Genomic DNA, 7,632 nt, shown 5'->3' with positions numbered 1-7,632 from the left:
TGCGCATTTATTATGCTAGTGTGCGGTCTTTATTGAGGAGGAAGAAGTGTTGTATATTACCTTATCATGGTTTACCTCCTGCGATATGGGTATCACTGTTACTCTTCCAATTGGTGTTATTGTGCGGTGTTCCTATTGATTGGTGCCCAGAAGGAGCACCGGTAAAAACGCGTATTTCTTTCCATCTCGATCTTTTTGTTTGTGTATGACTGTCACCGTCAACATGTGGCCGAGTAAGCAGAATAAAGTATATGTCGCAGTATGACTGCTTCTGTGCTTCAAGAAGGTCTGGACTTAACACCGTGTCATGAGGCTTCTTTTTTTTATGTTCATTCGCATGAAGCATACGATTTGTCGGATATCCATCGTAACGTACGTCTTGACTGTTAGCGTTGCAGACTTCTCGGTGTGGACCAGGCCCTCCATGTGAACGTTCCGCGGGCGGAGGGGGGGGAGGGCTGAGCACCCCAAGCTCCCACACGGTCGGCGCCTATGGTTACAGGTTTGGTTACCATTGTGGAAGTGATTTTCCCTCAGTTCGAATCGTTGTAGACGTCAGCTAACATTTCGTGCCTTGATTATAAACCCTGCTGTATTTCGTGTCAGTCGGAAGGGTAACTCACAGAGAGGCGAACGCAGCCAGTAAAGATGTAATTTGAGTAAAGCGCTAAGTACAAAATGCAATTTTACGCACTTTGAGATCAACTGCGCCGGCATCGTGCCTTCGGGAAAGAGAAAAAAATCACGCCATACCTGTCAACACAGAAACGGGGGACGAGTCTCGAAGATTCCTGTATATCGCGTTGCGTAAGGGTGGAATGAGTAAATGCCATTTGCTATTAACATAATCTAATAAAATTGATGTTTGAGAAGCAGACACTTAGCGGACTATTCTAGTGTCCGATTTTTAACAATAGCGGTAGTGGGTCTTCTTATAGTTCATTTACAGTTTTACTTCTTTTTTTCTCTCTTCATGTTAGGGCTTCTGCAGCAATCAGAAACCGCAACAACGCATTCCTGCGACTTCCTATTAAAGCGTGCACCCGCTGGCTCTGGAAGCATTTATATGCAACGCAACCAGCATAAATACAAATCTTGATGTGAAAATGCGGCTTGGTGACCAACGAAGTGCCTGAAATAAAGTGGAGGACAGATGTTGAGCGCATCGCACTCAGTACCAAGTTTTTAATCCCTTATGGGGCCTGATTGACTCTCGTAATAGTGACTGCGCATGTAGCGCCAGCTTGAGCGATGGTTTGACGAAATAATGCTAACCAGTTTTCACAGTTCTGAATTGGTGTTATACCTTTGTGGAAGTCATTTCCCTGCAGTTGGAAACGTCGTTGGCGTAAGTAACCATTTCGCGCTTCGTGTAAACTATGTTGTGTTTCGTACCAATCGTAAGAGAAACTCACAAAAGGGACGAACGCAGTCAGTAAAAATTTTATTTGACTAAAGCGCTAAGTACAAGATACACTTTTATGCACACTGAGATAAACTTTGCCAGCATCGTGCCTCCGAGAAAGAAAATTCACCCCATAACTCAGAAATGGAGACACGTCTCGAAGATTCCAATATACCCTGCATTTCCAAAACCGCATGGTTTTCACCAGTTTGGACCCGTATATCTACTACAGCGTATAGCCATTTCAGAAAAGAGGAGGACCAGAGGAGGGAGGTACGAACTGATAAAAGATACAATCAAAAAACAGTAATAGGGAGGAGAAAGATACGCCATTGGTGGACCTGAACGATCACGCAATGGTTTCGACCGTTTCGACCAATACAAACAAACCACCAACTCGAAACATTGCGGGGTGAGGAAGGGGGGCTTCCAGAAGTTTCGGACGGGGGCACCAACTCGCTCGAATTCGTTCTCCTGCTTCTCGGACACGTGGCTGTCGTCTGATGGAAGTATAGGTACGTTTCTCGTGCGCATTGCAATTGCGTTTATACCCCTGTCACACGGGGAAACTGAATGTCATTCCCAACGAACGACATTCGTATGAATGTCATTCGCAAAGGCTAGGCGTAGCTACACGGCAAAGAGAAATGACATTCCGTGCTGACGATAATGGCGATTCATGAAATAGTTGGACAGCACCATACGACTGTGCATGCACTCAATCTTTATATACTTTTGCGTGCTTCTGAAAACTGCGTTCAACATCGCGCCTTCGAACCTGCGCTTTGCTTTGAGTTCGTGCTTTGCATGTCGTACAAGGCCGAAGTCAACTCGAGTACGCATCTGGACGGAGGAGGTCACTAAACAAGATGGCTGATCGTGCCTAAAGTCACTAAATAGGGGTACAGAGTATCGCATTCCTTTTCCGCGCGGAAGCCGCCGTTCGGTGTCCGCGATTGGGCCGAATCGTGTCACGTGGTTTCTCCTTCCAAGAACGCGTCGTCATGTTGAGTCCCCTCCATCCAAAACCGGTTTCCTCTGTTGGGAGCTGGCTCGCCTGCGCGCTGTTCACCGGCGGAGAAGGGGGCGGACCCAAGATGGCGGTCTCGCTCGCCGGCGTGGCTCAGTGTCGCTACTCTGCTCCCTATTTAGTGACTCTAATCGTGCCGAGAACGATTTTGCGGCCGACAGCTTCGCACAACAGCTGATCTGTCTCGTGATCTGTCCACTGGGTCCGTTCTTTTTCCCCACGTGCAACAGCTGATACGGCTGGAACTACAGTGGCTGTAGGGGAAACTCCTGCCATGATATCCGCAATAGCGCTGAGCATGGCGTTCGTTTTGACAGCGGACGAGAGTAGTTGGGTAGTATCGAGTCAACATTACTTTACATCTGCTTACCTCATCTCAGATGTCACAATTTTTACAAAAATTAATTACTGTAAATTTTTCGGTCGCATTTCTGTCGTTCTGAATGCTTGACGTTGTTGTTTCTCACTGCCTCTCTGCCGTCCAGGGTATGCAGTTCGTGCATGGGGGAAGAGTGTACGAGTTCCTCGAACACATTCGCTGAGCGTATGTCAGTCGCGTGTAATGTCATTCTGCGTACCCGTGTAGCACTGAACAAATGACATTCTTACGAATGCCGTTCGTTGAGAATGACATTCAGTTTCCCGTGTAACAGGGGTATACTCTTCATTTTCCTCCACTTTCGTCGAAATCTGTTCGGGTGACGGACACTATACACTGCTGGCCAACCGTCCTTCTGTATTTTGTGTACACCTTAGATGGTCTGGAGCATGAGTTCTGCATAATCTGTTTCGTGTACGTTCTGCATTTACTGTTTGGAATTGCTTACGACCTGCCATTCCACCTTCAATAAATCTGAGTTGCACCAATTTAATGTGTTTTTTTTTTTTCAATATATAATTCTGGATAGATTGCTACATTGAAGCACTGACATCAAATGTGAGGGATTTGGGGTTCGTATCTTCAAGCAGAAGCTAGTGTGGAAGGCAACTGTGGAAGCAAATGTGAAAGGCAAATGTGGAAGGCACTGACGCTCAGGCGAACAGAACAAGACTGATCCGATTTATTCGGCGGTAGCCGTTTAAGTACAACACCGCCGGGGGGCGTGAGCATGACACGCGATAGCATATCGCCAAACTGACATCCGTTACATTCCCTTTTTTTTTTTTTTTTTTTTCAGAGGAAAATCTACACATTTACACAAAATCTACACATTTTAATACACATTTTAATGAATACAGTTTTGAACACTCAAGGAGTTCATTAACGTAAAGTCAACCCGGAATCAGTTCATGTCTCCGGTGCCGGGTAGCGCACAGGCTTGCGTCGAAGTCGCTGACTTCTTCGGGGCTCCGGTGATGGCCCTAGGTCATCAGGTGGGTCCGCTTCTTGTTCTTCCGGCGTTGGCCGGAGCGCTTCACGGTTGCGTCGGAGCAGCTGGCGATCGTGGGCTTCAACGCAGTACGAACGTGGGCCGACTGCTTTGCCGACCACGACTGCTGGGCTCCAGCTTTTTTCACGGCTGCTATAGAGTCGAACTGACTGACCAAGTTGAAGTTACGGTGCTGACGGGCTGTCCTGTTGTAGTAGACGGACTGGCGGCGATGAAGCACACGAAGCCTTTCTGCCACTGTCTTCGGGCACCGTTTTGGGACGTAATGTAGACCTGGTAGCCAGCACCAGAGTGCGCGTGTGTCTCCCCATCAGTCTCTCCGTTGGGCATCTCAAAGTGAGATCCCGAGGCTGATTTCTCCATTCCAGCAAGGCTACGGAGTACTCTACTGTTCCGTACCGGTATTTCTTGAGCAGGTTCTTGGCTTCTCGAACTGCCCGTTCAGCGAGACCGTTCCCTCGGGGGTACATGGGGCTCGATGTAACGTGTTTGACTTGAAAACTGCGAAGAAAAGCTTTGAACTCAGCACTGGAAAAAGGAGGACCATTGTCGCTTTTAAGAATCATCGGCAGTCCCTGAGTAGAGAACACTTCACCGCACACACGAACTAAGTCCTTTGCAGTCGTGCGTTGCAGGGGGCGAAGTTCATAAAACGAGTAAGAATCCACCACAGCGACGTATTGGGTCCCGTTGTGATGGCAGAGGTCAATGCTTACAAGTTGCCAAGGGTAATCAGGAATGTCGTGGCTAAGCATTGGTTGTCTAGGGTTCCGTGGCATGTCACGTTGGCATTCAGCACAGGCTTTAACATAGTTAATAACATCGGAATGGATATAAGGCCAATAGAATATCTCCCTCGCCCTATACAACATTTTCTCGGTACCAGTGGGTGGCTCGTGCAAAGAACGAAGTACCTCTTTTCGCATGGAGGGTGGAACGATGATTCGATTGCTGCTTAGGACGATGCCACCTTTGGTGTGTAGCTCTTCCCTGAAGGGCCAGAAATGCCTGAGTGCTTCGGGGACCTGGAGCTTATCTTCTGGCCAGTCAGTAGCTGCAAATGCACGAAGAGTAACAAAAGTTCCATCACTGTCTGTTGCAACCTTGATCTGTTGCAGGCGTTCATCACTCGCCGAGACATATTTGAGTGCGCTGATACTGCATGTCTCCTCTTCGAGCTTATCTTTACTTGGAAACCGTGACAGAGCGTCGGCGATAGGAATGTCTTTTCCTGGTCGATAGCTAACGACGATGTCGTATTTTTCAAGAAACAGACGCATCCTCTGCAGTCTTAGGGGGCACTGTAGCAAGGGCTTCTTAAAGATGGTTTCCAGAGGCCTGTGGTCCGTTAATACCCCGACCCTCGACTTCCCTAGGATGAAATCATGAAACTTGTTGCAGCCAAAGAGTATAGCCAGCATTTCTTTCTCGATTTGAGAGTAGTGAAATTGAGACTGCGTGAATGATTTGGACGCGTAGGCTACAGGATGGTTTTCTTGGGTCAAAACCGCTCCTACGCCTTCACTGCTAGCGTCGACATACAAAACTACAGGCTTCATTTCATCATAAAACGTCAGTACTGGTGCTTTTGTCAAGCAGGCCCTAAGTTCTTCGAAACTCTGTTGTTGCTCATCTGACCACTCCCAGTCCCAGACTACATCGTTTTAAGTAGTTTTCGCAGGGGCGCGCTGATGGTTGACATATTCGGAACGAACTTTGAGACGAATGTCACCATACCGAGGAAGGTCTGTAATTGCTTCTTGCTGGTGGGTACGGGGAAATTAACGACGTCACTGACTTTCGAAGGATCCAGCTTGAGCCCATCGTGTGTAAGTGTGAAGCCCAAGTATTGCACTTCTCTTTGACGAAAGGCACACTTTTTGCGATTAAGTTTCAAATTGACGTCACGGCACGTTTGTAGAACCTTGCGGAGACCTGCATCGTGCTCATCCAGGTCCGATCCCCAAATCAAGGTGTCGTCCATAACGACCACAACATTTTTGTAATTTTCAAAAGTCTGGTGCATAATCCTTTGGAATACCTCTGGGGCTGTGCTGATACCAAAAGGCATTCGTAGAAATCGGTACCGGCAAAACGGAGTGTTCATGACACAAAGCATTGAACTGTCGCGATCTAGCATCACTTGCCAAAACCCATGCGCAGGGTCCAATTTTGAAAAATACTTCTCACCCCAAAGTTTGTGCGTCACGTCATCAAGCGTGGACACTGGATAGTGTTCGCGCAGAAGAATTTTGTTGAGCTCTTGGGGGTCGAGGCAGATCCGAATCTTATCTGCTTTCTGAACGACGACCATGTGACTGACCCAGTCTGTTGGCTCGGTAACTTTGTCGATTATACCGTCGCGCACCATTCTGCCTACCTCTTCCTTTATCTTTTTCTTCAGTGCTATTGGGACTGTTCTTGCCGGCCTAGCGACTCCTTTACCTCCAGACATTATCTTCATCGAGTATACAACATCTTTTATTGCGCCTATTCCCGTGAAGACGTCCTTGAACTCACTAACCACATCACAAGCGACATTTTCAACCGTGTACAGTCGCTTTAGCAGTCCTAACTCTTAAGATGCTGCCCCACTCAACGTTAAGAGAACCGCTTCTTTGACCACGAAAAATAGCCGTTCCGTCTTTGCTCCCTGGAAACCTAGCTTCAACTTAGCTTTTCTGAATGCCTTTCCGCGGTCTCCAAAAAATCCTTGAAGGGTTGCTGAACAAGGGTGCATTTTGCGATGAAGGCTCGTCAGGTCTTGGAGTGAAAGGACGCAACCAGTGCGCGCCGGAATCCACTCTCGCTTCTTTTATATTGCCCTCGCAGCTTATTTCAGCACTCCAATATGAGGATTCACGACTCGCTGTATTTACATGGAGAGCGTTAAAATCGTAGTCGTCCTCGTCTTGGGTCTCTGAAGATACATCAAGCCCTTGAACTCTTTTTGCTCTTTGACCCATATTACGAGCTCTAAATTTCCGCCTTCTGTTTTTGACCTTACTAATGTCAGTCCAGCACACGGCAGCGAAATGGTCCTTTCGGCCACATTTTTTTACAAGTCTTTCCTTTCGCGGGGCACCACTCGTTGCGACGGGTGTCATAGCCACATTGCTTGCAAGGCTTGCCTCTTGAACTATCTGGTTTCTGTACAGCTCGAATTTCGTGCTCGTACGTGGCCGTGGCGTCTGTTTTCAATCAGATTTTCTCGCACTGTTCCTTTCTCATGGGTCCGACAAGCTGTGACGACTCCGCCATAGCTTGCATCACCCTTTGTCAATTGCCTCTGCAAGTCTTTCTCCTTGGTACCAAGAATATTTCTCGAGCGTAGCATTCGGCGATCCATATCTCCAAAATCACACTGCTTCGCTAGGAGCCGTAATTAAGTTAGCCAATCATCGAACCGCTCGTCCGGTCTCTGGTGCCTAACAAATAATCCTGGTACGTTAAGTTGACGGCGGGTTTGCATCTCTCTTCGAACTTTTTTTAGAACTTCTACATCTTGTTTTTCTTCTTCAGTCTCGAACGTTAGTGACTCAAAGATTTTCCATCCCTCCTCGCCTTCACTCTTAGAAAAAAGGGTGTAGGAATTACTACTCAAAGTGTACTAACGGCTTGTCGCAGATATTACTAACATGTTAGTAACAGAGTAGTAACGACATAGGAAGTAAATGTTACTACCTGTGCATTTACTACATCTTGGGGAGAAAGGTAGTAAGTGCTAGCTTGTGCCTTCCCCTGTGCTCCTCAGGAGCTCGCCGTGTGGTGAATGTTGCTGCATTATGTACGTGAGGGCTGACAGC

This window comes from Ornithodoros turicata, chromosome 3, assembly GCF_037126465.1.
Source record: "Ornithodoros turicata isolate Travis chromosome 3, ASM3712646v1, whole genome shotgun sequence".
NCBI lineage: Eukaryota > Metazoa > Arthropoda > Arachnida > Ixodida > Argasidae > Ornithodoros > Ornithodoros turicata.
This window is presented reverse-complemented; position numbering follows the sequence as displayed.